This window comes from Gymnoscopelus braueri, assembly GCF_963280865.1.
Source record: "Gymnoscopelus braueri genome assembly, chromosome: 13".
In the NCBI taxonomy this organism is placed as follows: domain Eukaryota; kingdom Metazoa; phylum Chordata; class Actinopteri; order Myctophiformes; family Myctophidae; genus Gymnoscopelus; species Gymnoscopelus braueri.
This window is the reverse complement of record NC_137615.1, coordinates 32,922,736-32,939,730: the sequence shown is the minus strand read 5'-3', so window position 1 is coordinate 32,939,730 and position 16,995 is coordinate 32,922,736. Positions and strand designations below refer to the sequence as shown.

General features: G+C 41.5%; 1 protein-coding gene and 1 pseudogene across 2 annotated transcripts in view; one reads left to right on the top strand and one right to left on the bottom strand.

The window, feature by feature from the left end:
• LOC308098607 (tyrosinase-like) overlaps positions 1-15,371 on the top strand; it is a 39,822-nt pseudogene extending 24,451 nt beyond the window's left edge. Inside the window, exon 4 of the transcript in view lies at positions 15,293-15,371. The product of the transcript in view is annotated as a tyrosinase-like (transcript). The remainder of the gene's footprint in view (positions 1-15,292) is intronic.
• LOC308098483 (ras-related protein Rab-26-like) overlaps positions 1-16,995 on the bottom strand; it is a gene marked incomplete at both ends in the record, with an annotated part of 128,279 nt that overhangs the window by 93,944 nt on the left and 17,340 nt on the right. The window lies entirely within an intron of this gene.

Here is a 16,995-nt window from a genome sequence, read left to right as displayed (position 1 = left end):
GAAGTGGATCAAAAAAATTCCGAAAGTGCACCCGGACCGCGCATGCGCGAAAAGACCGTAGCCCGTAGGGCTACGGTCTCGGCGCTTAACAGTTGGATTTAACGGACCGTAGGACTACGTTCTTGGCGGTTAATGTGTTAAAATAGCAGATCTATAAGCTCACAACGCGTTGCTTCGACATGCGTTGAGAGCTTGTAGATCGGCTATTTTCAAATTGCCAAAGTTTAAATACGGCTGAAGTGGTAACTAGTAACTAGTAACTAAAGTTTTCAAATAATTGTAGTTTGAGATTGAGTAAAAGTACAATATTTGCCTCTGAGATGTAGTGGAGTAGAAGTAAAAGTATTGCAAATTGGAAATACTCCAGTAAAGTAAAAGTACCTCAAAACTGTACTTAAGTACAGTACTTGAGTACATGTACTTACTGTAGTTACTTTTACACCACTGCACAATGGTGCCATGACAACAACATTGCACCCAGCATCAAAACGACCAAATGAATTCCAGTCATGATTGTTGACTGGAAGCAGAGAAGAGAGCGCGCCCGCATCAATATCGACGGCGTCACAGTGGAGAGAGGGTCTGTGACTTCAAGTTCCTCAAGGACCATACTTGGGCCGCACACCACACACGTGGTGAAAAAGGCTCAACAACTTACTTCCTCAGAGATTACTTAAAAAATACAGCATGAGCCAATGCCAATGCAAAACAAGCTCACAACCTTCACTATGCTATCGGCTTGTAGATCGGCTATTTTCCACTACTTGTGTGTGACGCTCTTCTATGATGAAGTGGGGCGTCCATTTACCAAAAAACGTAAAAAGTTGGAATGTGGAGAATGAGATACAAGGTTTCTGTCCGACAACAAAGATATGAGAGAGAGAGATAGAGTATGACTTTGAGTGCACTTAATTGTAATTCAACTGACACCATCACTTTATGCAGAGTATATAAATATGACTGAACTCCATTCCCACATATTTCATTTGAACATATTTTGATAGCATTTGGACATGTTTGATATCTTCTGCTAAGTGATGTCTCTTACTTGCACAAGAGGTGTACTGTACTGTCTTTGATATCGTTAATTCCATTAATTCCGTTAATTGCCATTTTCCTTTGTGGGAGCCTTTACGCCTGTCTTCAAAGCGACCATCAGTAGTCCTCAGACGGGATGCACATCAATTCGTTCCAGACATATTTTGGTTCTAACATGGGACACACTTATGTTTCTACCACAGCGAGGCAATGCTGATGTGAGGCAGGCGTTAGGTCTCTGATGGGGTATGTTGAATCACCCCTCCGCAATTCTGCTGGCTAGGAAGCCGACACAACATCTAAAATATTAATTCTTAAACCAGCAGAACGTTATGGGGGAATACAGCTTTGTATTTGATATATAAACTCCAGATTAGTTTCACTTCTTTTTTTCATGGCTTGGCTTTTAAAGGTATCATGACATTCATTTTCACTTTTTTTATTTTCAATGTTTTATTTGGGGTTTTATGACCTCAATTACACCCAAAAAACCTGAACTTAGAACATTCAGTGGATTTTCTGTGGTCTGGGGTTTTCTGAATAATTAGGCTGAAAAGTAATCTGAGCTTGGCCCTTCGACAGTGAGGTCACTGTCGATTAATCCCGCCCACTCTCCTCCTCGCCCCTCCCCTCCCCTATCCTTTCCTTTGGGGGGGGCGGAGCAGAGGCGATGATTGACAGGCAAAATCCCTCACCAGCGACACCCGCAGGCAAAGATTTCTTTTTTCATTGCAGTTGAAAAGGCTTTAGAAATGTGAGAGAAAAACACCTGCCATTGATCACTGGAATGGAATTTTCACTTAAAACTTTTTGTACACTTTTGAAGGACCAGGACAAAGACTTTGAATGTGGTGTAAAAGTGAATGTCATTAAACCTTTAAAATAAATCAAAGGCTTTGCTCTGAATCCGTTGCTGATAAAGAGACAACTAAGAAACCACAAGGTAGACACCGTTTCCTTTTATTTGACCTTTGTTCACCTCTGACCATACCGAGACCGTTGGCATGTCCTGCTCACTGTGTTCAAATACTGACGTCAGCTGCCCAATGCAATTTGCCTCTCTAATGGGGCAATTGGTTGCGCAGCAGTAAAAACATAATAACACATGGTCAAATATCCAACACAATTAAATACAACATAAGAAAAAGTTAAAACATACATGCTGATTTTATTTCAATGTTTTCTTTTAAAATTGTGATAGAAGATGTTTGTATTTTGTCAGCCACTGCTCATGGCAGAGAAACTTAATGTTCTGAAATCATTTCCAAACATAAAGTCTCAAGTGACTCTTTATATCAATGCAAAACTAGCAAAGTATTCACCAGTATGGTCAATGATTAATACCATGCTGTACCCAAATAAAAAGGGCACGACCAAATCATGTGCCGGTGCGACCAGCTGAGAAGGTTCGTTGCACCCTATCAGTGGAAAGGTTAGTCTGGAGCTCTGTGAACTAAATGCTAAAACAAAAGACAAACACACACACACGCACGCACGCACGCACGCACGCACGCACGCACGCACGCACGCACGCACGCACGCACGCACGCACGCACGCACGCACGCACGCACGCACGCACGCACGCACGCACGCACGCACGCACGCACGCACGCACGCACGCACAAACACAGGTATAAACACAGACATGCACGAGCACACAGACACTGTACCGCAGAGACACAAAAATACACAACCCATAAACATGGGCCGGCGGCCCAAAAATGGGTCCCGACCCAGTGTTTGGGGAACACTGTTTCTACACAATCGTTCCTGCCAAGCTTGGCACAAAGCTTGGCACAACTCAGAGATCTGAGTCTGCATTGGACTTCCTGTCCGGCCGTCGCCATGGTGGTGAGACTAGGCATCAGATTCACTGACCCTCAACACGGGTGCTGAGCTCACTCCTACACTCAACCAGTGATTCTCAAACGTTTTTATTTCAAGGACCCTCAGTTTGATATGCAATATTATTGATATGATTAGTAAACAATGTTTTATATCTCTGGGACCCTAACAATCTACCCCCCCCCCCCCCCCCCCATTTGCCAACCACTGCTCGACTCCATGCCTATGCACAGCTCCAACGTCATCATCAAGTACTGTATGCTGACGGCACGCCGATGACGGGCCTCATCTTCAACAATTACTGCAATGTAGAAATACTCTGTTACAAGTAAAAGTCCGGAATTCAAAATGTACTTGAGTGAAAGTAATGGTATCAAAATGTACTTAAAGTAACAAAAGTAAAATATAAAATGTATAAAATTCCCTTTAAAATAGCAGATCTATAAGCTCACAACGCGTTGCTTCGACATGCGTTGAGAGCTTGTAGATCGGCTATTTTCAAATTGCCAAAGTTTAAATACGGCTGAAGTGGTTTTGTAATAATAATCAAAATCTACAAAGTAACTAGTAACTAAAGTTTTCAAATAATTGTAGTTTGAGATTGAGTAAAAGTACAATATTTGCCTCTGAGATGTAGTGGAGTAGAAGTAAAAGTATTGCAAATTGGAAATACTCCAGTAAAGTAAAAGTACCTCAAAACTGTACTTAAGTACAGTACTTGAGTACATGTACTTAGTTACTTTTACACCACTGCACAATGGTGCCATGACAACAACATTGCAACCAGCATCAAAACGACCAACAGAATTCCAGTCATGATTGTTGACTGGAAGCAGAGAAGAGAGCGCGCCCGCATCAATATCGACGGCGTCACAGTGGAGAGAGGGTCTGTGACTTCAAGTTCCTCAAGGACCGTACTTGGGCCGCACACCACACACGTGGTGAAAAAGGCTCAACAACTTACTGCCTCAGAGATGACTTAAGAAATACAGCATGAGCCAATGCCAATGCAAAACAAGCTCACAACCGTCACGATGCTATCGGCTTGTAGATCGGCTATTTTCCACTACTTGTGTGTGACGCTCTTCTATGATGAAGTGGGGCGTCCATTTACCAAAAAACGTAAAAAGTTGGAATGTGGAGAATGAGGTTTCTGTCCGACAACAAAGATATGAGAGAGAGAGATAGAGTATGACTTTGAGTGCACTCAATTGTAATTCAACTGACACACCATCACTTTATGCACGGTATATATATATGACTGAACTCCATTCCCACATATTTCATTTGGACATATTTCGATAGCATTTGGACATGTTTGATATCTTCTGCTAAGTGATGTCTCTTACTTGCACAAGAGGTGTACTGTACTGTGTTTGATATCGTTAATTCCATTAATTCCGTTAATTGCCATTTTCCTTTGTGGGAGCCTTTACGCCTGTAAACGTACACCTCTTAATTCGACTACTTCAAGTTTGGGGTGTGTTTGTTCTGCGCCTTCAGTTTTTCGGTTTTAGTTTTCTTCCATAAATAGCCTAAAACATTCTCAATTAGCCTAATACGGTAAAACAGAGCAGTCGACGCCAATGCAAATCTGGCAATGTGGCCTCGAGATAAAGGGACAGCATCCAATAGCATGGTTTGAAAGCCTCTACCTCATCTTAATCCAATTCATTTCACTGTCAAGGAAAAAACATTACTGTTGCTCACTGGAGTGTTTATGCTTGGCATTTTAATTGCACACACTCAGAGAGGCAGGGAGACAGGCAGGAGAGCAAATAATGGTAAAACGAGTCAGTCATCAGCTATGCTGCTTTCTGTTGCCTACAGCAGTGGTTCTCAAACATTTTCGTGCCAAAGGACACCCAAATTGATATGTATTTGGCCGCGGACCCCCACCTGAATATATGTTGTGCCAGGGACCCCCAGAAGCAAAGATTTGAGTTCAGGGGTCCCCCCAAAGGACCCCTGGGGGTCCCCGGACCCCACTTTGAGAACCAATGGCCTACAACAGCAATGGCTGAGAGCTGTGGTGTGTGTGTGTGGACAATTCAAAGATCTGCGCGCAAGGCCCCTCGTCTGACTAAACGATGCGTACGCGAGTCTCTGTGACACCGGCAATGACTGTCAATGACAGGCACAATGATGGGCAAAAGAACAGGCATCAAAGGGGTAGTGGACCTTTTCAGATTAATCAGCTTGTAGTCACAGTCTGTTCTGTTTTCTGATGGAGTCTTATCATTCGCCCACATGCTGGAGCTGCTGCTTGTCATCTTTTCATCTCTTTTGGTTCTTTGCTCCACACTACGCACGTACAGACAGACAGACAGACAGACAAGACAGATAGACAGACAGACAGACAGACTCAATTAGACAGACATGAATACTGCCAAACAATGGTTCAGGGCCCATCCAATATTTTCTAGGCGCAACCACTGTCAAATGACGGGCGAAGAATTACCAGGGTTTTTCATACTTTTAGTGAATAGGACATAATGGGACATAGTTAACAATAGATGCTAAAAAGAAAGATGATTCAACTGTCTTGTTTGATTTCTTCATTATTATTTTTCATTACTTTTTGTTACGACGTGACATTCAGTCTGGTCCTCATATAGCCGGATACAAGACGTTCATCAATGACTCAGCAATTTCACCTGGTCTTTTAATTTGAGTTCAATGTATTACCCAAAATCCTACCATGCTCCTTTCATCAGTCTGATCGCAAAGCACATCTAGAGTTTGGGCCGCCAGTGGTGGAAAAAGTATTCTATTTTTTTTACTTTAAAAGTATCAATACTGCAATACAGAAATACTCTGTTACAAGTAAAAGTCCGGTAACCAAAATGTACTTGAGTAAAAGTACACAAGAATTGGTATCAAAATGTACTTAAAGTACCAAAAGCAGAAAGTTCTCACTACGCAGAATGTCCCATTTCACAAGTTTTCAAATGTTTAAAATGTATAAAAATCTTATGAAAATAGCAGATCTACAATGCGACGCATTGTGAGCTTGTAGATCGGCTATTTTCAAATGGCCAAAATGTATATAGGGCTGAAATGGGTAAGTATGTTTTGTGATAGTAATCCAAATCTACAAAGTAACTAGTAAATAAAGTTTTCAAATAACTGTAGTGGAGTAAAAAATTGAATATTTGCCTCTGAGATGTAGAGTAGAAGTAAAAGTACAGAAAATTGGAAATACTCCAGTAAAGTGAAAATGCCTCAAAATTGGACTTGAGTACAGTACTTGAGTAAATGTACTTAGTTACTTTACACCACTGTTGAAAACTGCAATTGATGGGAGCTTGTACGACAAAGAATTCCTACCACTTTTTATAAACCAGTAAACCTGTGATGCGACAACAGAGTTGAAGTTGAGGTAATCAAATGTATCAAAAGATGCTTTCTTCTCGCTCATCTCTATTTAAACCACTATCCCAGAATTGATCGCTTTTGTGAATACCTGGAGCTCAAGGTGAGGTGAAGCTCGCTTTTGTGTGTGCAGGAGCAGGCTACTTGAATGAGTAGCACTGGTTTATACGTTGACTAACATCCACTTTGTGGCATGAGTCACTCCATCAATAACATCTTGCATGGGGGACTGGGGAGGCGAGCGTTTCGTGTTCCAATGGGTAAACAACTCCTTTAATTACTTACTTAAAACGCAGCGAGAAATTGAACTCTTCACACCTGCACACTTTTAATCAAGATGGAATCTAAAGCCTGAATTATACTTAGTTGCACGCTCTGTTTTGTTTTATTTATTTTAGGGCTGGGACTCGAGTAAAAAAGATAATCTAAATAATTAGAGGCTTTGTAATTAATTAATCGCAATTAATCGCATGTTCAATTTGAAATGAATCACTTAAAGTCCCAGGCCTAATTTATTTGCACAATACAAACTGTACATAAGGTAACACTTACAAAAAAGACAGAAATACTGTAAGGGCAGGTGAGAAAGGAAACCCATATACAGTAGGGCTTATAAGGTTTTCACCTAAAATGTGTGTGTGTGTGTGTGTGTGTGTGTGTGTGTGTGTGTGTGTGTGTGTGTGTGTGTGTGTGTGTGTGTGTGTGTGTGTGTGTGTGTGTGTGTGTGTGTGTGTGTGCCTGTGTGGTAGAAGCAAACGGAGAGGCTTGATTCATCAGGCTGGCCCTCAATCTATGTTCAAAGTTACTTAGTGAAGATGAGGAGTTGGCAATAAGTATGTGTGTATTCCAGAGTAACCTCCGTGTTTAATGGAGAACTGGCTAAGAGTGATACGGCTGAAGGGAGGCTGGAGATTATGGGATTGTCTAGTATTATGTGCATGAACTTGCGAATTGGTCACAAAATATACTTTTAAAGGTGTAGCATATTTGAAAGTTAGGTGTTTATTTGAAAGGTAGATAAGATGGTGTTTCTACGCTGGTGTTGCATGCCATAAATAGCAGATCTACAAGCTCACAATGCGTCACATCTGTGACGCATTATCAGCAGCCACAAAATAGAAAGCACGCTTTATATTTGTATAGATTTTTATACAAATATAAACATTAGCTACTCGTTTATGTCAGTGACATGATGATCAAAGTATTGTTTTCCAATGGAGACTCACGACAGCCGGTGTGAGAGAGAGAGAGAGAGAGAGAGAGAGAGAGAGAGAGAGAGAGAGAGAGAGAGCTACTTAAGCTCTCAGAAGAGAGATCTACAAGCTCAGAACTACGTCACATCGCGACGCGTTGCAGATTGTAGATCAGCTACACTTATTTTTGCAATTACCTTTTTTTTTAAATAATCGAAATCGATTAAAAGTGTCTGTGGGTTTTATAACTATCAAACCGATGAAAAGTATTAACAAGAGCTTGGGACTAAATAACAAATACATTAAATCCGTTGGGAAACGGATTTCTTTTATCCACTTCCTGAAAAGTAACATATAGTAGCTGGTTTTGGCTCCAAGATTTCCGCCCTACAGAGTTGGGTGTTCTCCTGGCTCATTAGCAGTTATCATCACACCTGTTCGAATGCCGCCATCACTGTGTTACTTCAGGATTTGTGTCCTGTCCTCTCGCTCATGTGTGTGCTTTTCAATGACAATGAGGCTCACCCAGTATACGTGACTGAAGGGTAATTGCACCTTAATCTCAGGTTGTGATTTGTCTCCAGCCATGCAGAATTAAAGAGCCTCTCCCAAATATATAGTAGGAAAAGACAAAACAAAACTATTTCTGGTGCAACGTGATTCTCCACCTTTTTTTTATGTCAAGGACGCCCAGTTTAAATATGCATGAGGCCACGCGAATCCCCAGTCGATTACATTTTTTATCTCTGGGACCTCAATCTACACCATAAAATCCTGTTGTGTTCATTCAACTCATTCAAACAGTGAGTGTACAAATGGAACCAAATGGATCACGGGTACATTTTTGGGGCCCCCGGTGGTCCTCAGTCCCGACGTTGAGAACCGCTGTTCTTTCTTTCTTTTTCTCTCTCTCAGCAGGAGGGCCATAGTCGACCTTCCTTTCTGCTGCTCTGCTGTCAATCATTATCCTGCTTCACACCACTGGTGACTCTACCCATCGTGCTTAATCATTCTATTCCCTGTTCCTGCTGTCCATCATTATCTGCTCCCGCCGTTTGTTTGTGTGTGCTTGTGCTTTTCTCAAACCCAGAGCCAGTAACAAGCAATGTCCCTACCTGTAGTTGTCTGATTAACGGCAGGGGTGTTGTTGGAATCTTGAGACATCTTAGCCCAGCCCAGAAACCTTTAGATTTTCATCCGAACCATTTTTTGCATTTTCAAGTTATTTCAGAATCAAATTATTATATGTTTATTATGTGAGAGACTGTGCCGCTCTAATGTTCCTGTCAGGTGAGTGGGCTGGCTTTCAGAACATGAAATCAAAATAAACCAAATGAGTGTAATCGGAGTTCAAACGACTGTGGTTATTTTAATTTTCAGGAGCAGGAATAAAAATATTAAGGAGTAATATATAGTAATATAATAGTAATAAGTATTAAGGAGAAACAAGAGCCTTGATGTTGATGAGCATCGTGCCTGTCGCGATCCTCATCTCGTCTGCTCTCTCCCCCTCTGCTCATAAATAGGATCCAATCAGCATTGGCATGCCAACCGAAATCTAACCATTTTGTTTTTGATGTTATTCATCACTCTATTTTATACATACAGACTTTTTGCCAACCACACACCAACCAATATCAAATTACGCAAAAACAAACAATTAATGCGTAATTCCATGAGAGGCTGAATAGTTAGCAATGCTTATAATTCCACCTGGGCTCAGGTGGAATTAGCCCAGGTGGCAGTTGCTGTGTTATGTGTCACATAACACAGCAACACTACTGGATGCAGCCATGTGCCAATATTCAAGATAAATGTTCTCATCTAGCCTTGTCTGTGCCTCGTTGCCTAACATGCCTTCATCATTTTTCTTGAAAAAAAGAAAGAAAAAAGAAAGAAAAAAGGTTTATTTTAGCCATAGTGAATTAACTTGCAGATGACAACAATAACAAACCCTGCAGATGGTGCTTTGCTAAAACGCAAGGTGTGCAATGCCAAGTTGTCCTACCACAAACCAGCAACAACAAACAACAAAATAGCACCGTTTGTACATTTAATCTTGTTTTGGTCTCCTTTTTTTACACACCACACACTCAATATCTTTTTATCCAATGATTAAGGGCCCCTAACTAATTGGAAAAAATATTTTAACATTAATATTAAAATAATAATGTAAAAAAAGTCATGGTATTCTTTCTTTAAAACCTTGACAAATTAGTTACCAATAAATATAGTGTTCTACGTTAGTTCCATTGATCCAAGCCGAAACACAATCGATTGATTGATCATTAAAATGAGCATACTCTGAAAATGCAGGTGTTGATAACTAGAACAATGACGCATCTCCAGGTGTTCTGGAGGTGAGAAGACCTTCTTCATAACTAAGCAAGTCACAGCAGATTGGATGCGGACAGAAACACTGTCACCTGATTCTATACATAGCTTCCTATACACCCAACTCCTCATTATAATGTTGAGGAAGTGTAGCAAGCATGTGTGTGTTTCTGCATGCACACGTGTGTGTGTGTGTGTGTGTGTGTGTGTGTGTGTGTGTGTGTGTGTGTGTGTGTGTGTGTGTGTGTGTGTGTGTGTGTGTGTGTGTGTGTGTGTGCGCGCACGCACGTATGTGCGTGTGTGTGCGTGTGTGCGTGCGTGTGTGTGTGCATGTGTGCGTGCATGGCGTGCGTATGCGTGTGTGTGTGCGTGTAAGTACGTGTTTTCCCTACACCAACTGGACAGTCTCCAACCCTAATTATGAGACCAGAACAGACAGCTGCTTCTTCCTATCTGTAGTTCAGTTAATGAGACGTTCTCTGCCATAGCTCTTTACACCAATTCTCGTTGCAAGCTTAATCAAACACACAAGCACGCATATGCGTGCACGCACAGCCACACACACACACACACACACACACACACACACACACACACACACACACACACACACACACACACACACACACACACACACACACACACACACACACACACACGCACGCGCGCGCGCACACACACACACACAAACACACTTGCACCAAGGATGGCTTCTGCCTGGCTAACAACATGCTTCATGCAGTTTTGTGCAGTTATTCACCCTAGACAATGAAGGATACCTGGACAGTGATAGCCTCAGGTGCTGCGGTATCACTTAGATACACGTGTATAGAGGCTAAGCTTGCACAGAACGTTTGTATATTTCTCTTTCCTGCATTGGTCACTACAGTGATTTCAGAAGGAATTGTCTTAATTTCTGTACAGTGTTATATTAGGTAAAACATGGGAAAAGCATACTATTCCTGTCACTTGGCAACCTGTGCCCTATAGACAATAACAGGGACATGCATGCACACAAACTACACAGCTGCTTCCAGTTAACATCAAGCCGGCTTGGAAGTGTCTTAGAGTTCTGTATTGAATGTTTCCTTAAAATCGTCTGTACATCTTGATGCATTGTTGAAGATCACAAGGACTATTTATGGGTTTTAAGCTATTCTATATTTGAAACTAATAAATGAAAGGTAAGGTGAGTGATTTTATTTGGTTAAAATAAGTGTTAAATAGCTCTATATTCTGATAGTACTCATTGCTATAGAGTGTTTGTTCAGTAACAGGAGTCTCTGCACCTCTTTAATAAACAGAAAATGCATTTTCAGGTCAGGATACCAATTTTATCCAATCAGGATAGAGAACTCAGTCAGGATACAGATAAAACAATGAAATTGGAAGTGATGACACTAAGAAATAAGCAGACAAAATTGTAACTGGATCACTATCAAAATGAAACTGATAAATGGGTACTCTGTCTCTCCTTATTGGCTGAGATTTTGTCAGAAAATAATCAGTGAGATTATTTTCAAGCCTTATTTTTTATGTCTTATTTATTATAAAATTATGTGTGCACTGTAACTACTGCACAGGACTATTGGTGTTGGTCTTTTGGGAAAGAAAAAAAATATACCGAAAACTGCAATAAACTTTTGTCTACTTCTTGGAACCTTGGCCGTTTGACCAACTTCACAGTTCCACTTTGACTTGTTTACATCAATGCATAGCAAAGGTTTTAGCAACCGTTGTTTCTTCTAACATGGTGGATAAATGGGCATTCTGTGAAAGGTTAAGGAGACATGGCTTTGTAAGGTTAAAAGGAAGGCCAAACACGGATCCCATTCCATGGAGTGCAGATGAAGGCTGGTCTGCCCTCTATTGTAAAGGGAAAGCCAACTATCATACATGGCTTTGATCAAGGTTAATAATGCTCTAGCCTCGGTACCCAGGCGTTTGTTATTTGTTTCATAATGCTGTGACTGAGTCTTACTCCCTGGAGGTGGAACATAGCAGACAGCCCATGGGGCTTGACCAGGGAGGTTATGTGGTGAAGGTCAGCTTCGGCGCAGACAGTGACTGTAGGCTGGAGGCATTTATATTAAAACAAGACATGACTCAGTCATGTAAACCAGCACGCAGAACGGACGCTACGCAGCGCGTATGCAGAGGTGTGAAGTAACTAAGTACATTTACTCAAGTACTTTACTTACATTTTGTCCTATATATTATTACTCTGTGTCACGGTGATTTGAACCGACGGCAGGCGTGTATACTGTAGTAGCCTTAGAGGCGAGAGGCGTGTCTACCATAGCTTGGGAGGACGAGACCGCCCCTTCAGAGTATGGGAAAGTATCCCCATTGGCTTAAAGGACAACCAATGAACGAAAACATGTCGAGAATTTGTCGAGAAATGACTAGTGCTGAGTCTCTTTGTAGAGCCGCATTGCATGCTGGTAATAAATGGTGCATGTATATACTGTAGCGCCTTTATCCATGCATGCATGCACATATATTTGTACTAGGCCTATATCTATCAAAATGATGGGCTAAAACAAAACAAGCTTGAGAGCTTATTTCCTTATTTTGTGTATATGTATATGTATATGGAATATGGTATATGGAATCTACTACAAATGAAATAAGAACAAATATGCAAAAAAAACTGTCACTGATGCCACTAAAGACCACTGATATAAATTTAGACAGTGCATGCATGCCAATGTGGAAAGTCTGATTAAACCCAACCAGACATTTTGGCCGAAGGGTAGAGGATCAACAACATCAGTAAGCCATCTGCCTATTTAAGACAGATTTGACATTTTGGTCTGAGGGTGGCACTAGAGGAAAAGCCATGGGGTCACTCAAATGGTTGTTTATTTTCCAGGAAGCATGCTGTCCAAAGCCAGTTTAAATCTCGCGCACGTCCTATGCTTACTGGTGCTAGATCCTGCGAGAGTGTTGCTGGGACAGAGAAATTTGTTTGGTTTGTCTCTCTGAAAAAAAAAACATTTTAGGACGAAAATCTTGGGAATATTGTGTGGCTTGTGACGATCGGGTCCAATATTTAGTTCTGTGACCATGGGGCTAAAGAATGGTTCAGAAGCTGTGTTCACGTTCACTGCTTGCGGTCTCCTAAAAAGGCACCCGCCTACGTGACGCAGATACAGGAAGTAAACCTAAAAACTATTGGCTAAAACTATGACGAAAAATCTTCGACTACCTTTTTTCACAAAAGATCTAAACTATGATGACTAAAACTATGACTAAATATATTGTCAATTTTGTCAACAAATAAAAACTAAACTAAAATGTTAGGTAAAGGCCAGTGGAGAAGAGATCCACAAAGACAAGTCATTTCATTCAAAGGTAAGCATGCAAGCTAAAACATATTTTATCAGGTAAGCTGGAGTTTTTAATTTGAACTTGAAATATAATGCAAGCTGAAGAAATAATCACTGAGCTGTACTGATTGGAGAAGTGAATGACCCAGAGTTGCTTATCTTAGTTTGTAATTAATAGATTGACATGAGTGTAAAGATCAAATCTCAAATTGAAACGACCATCTACAAAAAAGAATGTGTCATTTAAAACAATGCATTACACTATACTTGTGTCAGGCAGCAGGCCTACTCCGATCCACTGAGGGGGGAATATGGGATTCTAATAATCTAACCATGAATGTGAAATAAAGTTGATTATGCCAAGGTTAAAGTCATACCAATGTAACTTTTTCAGTTAAACGCACACACACACACACACACACACACACACACACACACACACACACACACACACACACACACATCCAAAAGATCAAAATAGAATAAGAATGTGTTATTGTCAGATACTCCCTAGAAAGTAGACACTCTGTGAAGGCAGGTTATTGTCGGACACTCAAGCAGGCTGCTGCAAACAGACAGACAGACAGACAGACACTTGTTTGACTCAAGCTCCATTATGTTTAGAAGTAAAAGAGTGAGTTAAACAACAAACAACAAGGTAACATTCCACCTCATGGAAGCTGAGTGGAGTTGTCACAAACTGCCTAGTCCCATGTGTGACAGTCATGACAAACTGTGTTGGTTGTTTGCTTTCCAACTGAGTTCTCCAGGTGAGTTAGCTTAGCTACCTACAGTTAGCTGCTTAGCATTAAGATGTCAATGCAATTACTATTATTATATTACTTGGTCAAACAAAAAGCATAGTCAGGATAAAGCACTGTTGTGTGCTGTGAAGTGAGCTGTGTGTCATAATTAGTAATGCTGACACAAAATGCCACCAGATAGTAGGGACAAAATAAATCAATATTTGTAGGGAAGAGAAACATGTTTACTATTATACTTTTCATTTTGTTTGATGAAATGAAAGCATGAATATGTTATCTAGAAATCTAAAGGGAAATCCCTCTGCACAATTGTGTTGAGCGCCAAAACCTCATTTGGTTTAGAAGCAATTGAAACTAGAAAAAGTGCTCCTCGGAGCACAGGTCTCTGCCAGGTCAGGTACGTTATTCTGGCCTCCTGGTGGTGCTATAATAGGCCAATGTGAAAAGGGTGCCATTTATTCTTAGGTCTTTCACGGCAATCAGACACTGCATTCATGATTTGAGGCATTTTGTTCCAAAAATGTGTTTTGCTAAATTAGACCTGCTGGTGGCGCTATAACAGGCCAATGTGAAAAGGGTGGCATTTCTTCCTCGGCCTAGAGGGAATGTGTGTGTGAAAATTCACGGAAATCGCAAGCTGCGTGCATAGTTTGAAACGGACCAATCCTGCAAACTTTGGAAGCCAACCATAGGCAATGAGGATGGAATATGGGAAATCTGACAAATTTGTGTTGATCACATGACTATAGAGATACTGTGTACCGATTTGCATGACGTTTGGATAAAATCTGTAGGAGTAATGTAAAAAAATGTGTTTTGCACAAATCGGCCTCCTGGTGGCGCTATAACAGGCCCATGTGAAAACATTGGGGCAGAGGTTCTGAATTGGCATCCAGGGAGTGTGTGTGCACAGTTTCGGAGCGACCGGGCCAACGGTGCCAGAGATTAGCTGCTAACACACAGACAGGACGGACACACGGACACACGGACGGACACACACACGGACGGACGGACAGGGGCGAAAACATACTCTCTCGCCATGCCTTTCGGCCTGGCGGAGACAATTACAAATTACACATACAGTTGAGTACTTTGTTGATGGCCTTAGCTCTTTGGTTGAATATATGTCAACTATCCAATATAAAACTAACTATAAAACTGTCAACTATCCAATATAGCCCCATTCTGGCTAGCAATGAATCATGTTCAGTGACTGTACCTGGCTCAGGAATACAGTGTTGTATGTGTACGTACTAGGCTGTGTATGTTGTGTTGTGGCTGATATTGAATAGTGAATTGTTGTGACAGGGTACATTATACATGTGACTCTTGATCTTAAATTTCATTCATTCAGACAGACAGACACTCAAGGCCTAATAGATAGTGTCCCTCCTAACCAACTCCTACCAGAGCCAAGGTGAAGACCCCAGACATCAACAGAGAGTTTGATTGGAGACGGCGCTGGAGGGCCCAACTGGGGATGAACTAGAGAGAGGGGGGCTCTATCTCTCCATCCATGGGTTCCAAAGTTTGACCCTGGCCATCACAACTTACACAACTGATGAAGTCAAGTAGAAGACGGCTCAAGGTAGGAAGTAGGAACCTTTTTTCTTTTTTTTTTGCTGCTGCTGCTTGCGTTGTTTGTTGTGCGTATACTAATGGGATTCAAGCTGTTGTACTATTGCTGTCATTTTGGGACCGAATAACTGGGTGGCAATTAATTAAACATGTTCAGTGACTGTTTCTGGCTCTGGAAGGTTGTGAGTATGTGACCACGTAGCTGCATTGGTTCATGACTAGCTTGGTGCCAAAAAAGATTTGGCCTATTCCTCATGGTTTTCTTTCTTTCTTGCTTTCTTGCTTTCTCTGCTGCTTGTTGCATGCTGTGTATACACATGTAGTTCAAGTTCTATTGAGTTGCTCTATTTTCAGTCAGTGAGTTTCCTGCTCTTGATTTGAAGGCTGATGTGAATCTACGGTGTGCGTTGTTTCTGTTGTTGATGGTAGTGAGTTATAGCAGGGAACAGTATGTGTATGGGAAATTTGGTGTTGAGGGAAAAGGGGAGCCGACCAAGTATAAAGCCCTGGAGGACCCCGAACAACGAAGTATACAGTCTGAGGGTTTTTATTAAAGGGGACGGATAGCCATCCTTAGAGGCCCGCCGGCAGCAGGGCTAAAAAGGAGAAAATAGCAATGCCAGCGCCACCTCCTCCGGTCTGCAGCCATCCCCGCTGAGCCACTCTCTGATGTCTGAAGCTGCCCCGCTGTGAGCTAAAATGGCATCTCAGCTATTAGTACTCGCCTCAGCACCTCACCTTCAGTGAGGTGTGAAACCGCCACCGGCACAAGTAAAGACAGGCCAAGGCCTCTGTGCCCTTACAGCGTAAACAGGTACATCAAGTGCAACCTATCTGGTGAGCGAGCCTCAGGTGGTTGGTGTGAGCGGTTAGGGATGTGGACGACAAAAATAGCAGGTTTTCCAGGGATGTTTTTGGTCCACATTGTAAAGTCCTGTGTGTACAAATGTAACCAAATAGACCCAGGTATGGGCATACATTTGTACACTTACAAATGGATACATTAACACAGGATTTTATGGGAAATGCCGAATTTCCAAATATTTTGTTGGGACATTGTTGTGTTGTGTCTGAGCTGACTGAGGGTTACGTAAATAGGTTTACGTACAGAGCAAATCAGCCTCGGAGATCAGCTCTGGAAGCCAGTGTTAATTATTTAGTAGGAATCTTAAAGGGATAGTTCACCCCCAAAATGCCTTTTTTTCCCTATCGATTACTCATCTCATGGAGCCTTGAATTCATGGATTATTATTTTGTATTTTGTACCATTCCTAAGCCAATAATTTGATGGCCGGCAGCGGCTTCGGTAGGAGACACAAAGAGTCTCCATAAGGTATATAGGTATATAAGATGTAATCGTACAGTGTTTACATTACTTCAGGGGAGTTTATTTGTGCGACCTGTGATCGATCGGGTCATGAGCACAAATTCAATAGTGCAGCAAACATGTCAATATGAATAGAGTTATTGCTCCTTGTTTCCAGGCAGGCTGGAGCGAGAACAGTTACTGAAGTCAGTAGTAATTATGCATCTAA